The sequence below is a fragment of the Musa acuminata genome, unplaced genomic scaffold, assembly GCF_036884655.1.
Source record: "Musa acuminata AAA Group cultivar baxijiao unplaced genomic scaffold, Cavendish_Baxijiao_AAA HiC_scaffold_725, whole genome shotgun sequence".
Classification (NCBI taxonomy): domain Eukaryota; kingdom Viridiplantae; phylum Streptophyta; class Magnoliopsida; order Zingiberales; family Musaceae; genus Musa; species Musa acuminata.
In genome coordinates this window covers 7501-10000 of record NW_027020956.1, presented here as the reverse complement: position 1 = coordinate 10000, position 2500 = coordinate 7501, and positions in this window count along the sequence as shown.

The window sequence follows — 2500 nt, the reverse complement described above, 5'->3', positions numbered from 1 at the left end:
TTTTGGCTGCGCGAGCAAGCGGCGAGCGACGGACAGCAAGCAAAGCGAGAGGCAGCACAGTCCCTGCTATACGAAAGCCCCATCCAGCCCTGTGCCACCCGGGGGGTTCCAGGGTGCTGAGATGGCTGACATTTTGCTCCGCTCACGACGGTCACCGCGCAACGCAAGAACAGGCCAAAAACTTGCCAAAACGGCCCAAAAACGGGCCAAAACTGGCCATTTTTGGCTGCGCGAGCGAGCGGCGAACAGCGAGCGAAGCGAGAGGCAGCACCGTCCCTGCTATACGAAAGCCCCATCCAGCCCTGTGCCACCCGGGGGGTTCCAGGGTGCTGAGATGGCTGACATTTTGCTCCGCTCACGACGGTCACCGCGCGACGCAAGAACAGCCCAAAAACAGGCCAAAACGGCCCAAAAACGGGCCAAAACTGGCCATTTTTGGCTGCGCGAGCGAGCGGAGAGCGGCGGACAGCGAGCTAAGCGAGAGGCAGCACCGTCCCTGCTATACGAAAGCCCCATCCAGCCCTGTGCCACCCGGGGGGTTCCAGGGTGCTGAGATGGCTGACATTTTGCTCCGCTCACGACGGTCACCGCGCGACGCAAGAACAGCCCAAAAACAGGCCAAAACGGCCCAAAAACGGGCCAAAACTGGCCATTTTTGGCTGCGCGAGCGAGCAGCGAGCGGCGGACAGCGAGCGAAGCGAGAGGCATCACCGTCCCTGCTATACGAAAGCCCCATCCAGCCCTGTGCCACCCGGGGGGTTCCAGGGTGCTGAGATGGCTGACATTTTGCTCCGCTCAAGATGGTCACCGCGCAACGCAAAAACAGGCCAAAAACTGGCCAAAACGGGCCAAAACTGGCCATTTTTGGCTGCGCGAGCGAGCGGCGAGCGGCGGACAGCGAGCGAAGCGAGAGGCAGCACCGTCCCTGCTATACGAAAGCCCCATCCAGCCCTGTGCCACCCGGGGGGTTCCAGGGTGCTGAGATGGCTGACATTTTGCTCCGCTCACGACGGTCACCGCGCGACGCAAGAACAGGCCAAAAACTGGCCAAAACGGCCCAAAAACGGGCCAAAACTGGCCATTTTTGGCTGCGCGAGCGAGCGGCGAGCGGCGGACAACGAGCGAAGCGAGAGGCAGCACCATCCCTGCTATACGAAAGCCCCATCCAGCCCTGTGCCACCCGGGGGGTTCCAGGGTGCTGAGATGGCTGACATTTTGCTCCGCTCACGACGGTCACCGCGCGACGCAAGAACAGCCCAAAAACAGGCCAAAACGGCCCAAAAACGGGACAAAACTGGCCATTTTTGGCTGCGCGAGCGAGCGGCGAGCGGCGGACAGCGAGCTAAGCGAGAGGCAGCACCGTCCCTGCTATACGAAAGCCCCATCCAGCCCTGTGCCACCCGGGGGGTTCCAGGGTGCTGAGATGGCTGACATTTTGCTCCGCTCACGACGGTCACCGCGCGACGCAAGAACAGGCCAAAAACAGGCCAAAACGGCCCAAAAACGGGCCAAAACTGGCCATTTTTGGCTGCGTGAGCGAGCAGCGAGCGGCGGACAGCGAGCGAAGCGAGAGGCATCACCGTCCCTGCTATACGAAAGCCCCATCCAGCCCTGTGCCACCCGGGGGGTTCCAGGGTGCTGAGATGGCTGACATTTTGCTCCGCTCAAGATGGTCACCGCGCAACGCAAAAACAGGCCAAAAACTGGCCAAAACGGGCCAAAACTGGCCATTTTTGGCTGCGCGAGCGAGCGGCGAGCGGCGAACAGCGAGCGAAGCGAGAGGCAGCACCGTCCCTGCTATACGAAAGCCCCATCCAGCCCTGTGCCACCCGGGGGGTTCCAGGGTGCTGAGATGGCTGACATTTTGCTCCGCTCACGACGGTCACCGCGCGACGCAAGAACAGGCCAAAAACTGGCCAAAACGGCCCAAAAACGGGCCAAAACTGGCCATTTTTGGCTGCGCGAGCGAGCGGCGAGCGGCGGACAGCGAGCGAAGCGAGAGGCAGCACCGTCCCTGCTATACGAAAGCCCCATCCAGCCCTGTGCCACCCGGGGGGTTCCAGGGTGCTGAGATGGCTGACATTTTGCTCCGCTCACGACGGTCACCGCGCGACGCAAGAACAGCCCAAAAACAGGCCAAAACGGCCCAAAAACGGGACAAAACTGGCCATTTTTGGCTGCGCGAGCGAGCGGCGAGCGGCGGACAGCGAGCGAAGCGAGAGGCAGCACCGTCCCTGCTATACGAAAGCCCCATCCAGCCCTGTGCCACCCGGGGGGTTCCAGGGTGCTGAGATGGCTGACATTTTGCTCCGCTCACGACGGTCACCGCGCGACGCAAGAACAGCCCAAAAACAGGCCAAAACGGCCCAAAAACGGGCCAAAACTGGCCATTTTTGGCTGCGCGAGCGAGCAGCGAGCGGCGGACAGCGAGCGAAGCGAGAGGCATCACCGTCCCTGCTATACGAAAGCCCCATCCAGCCCTGTGCCACCCGGGGGGTTC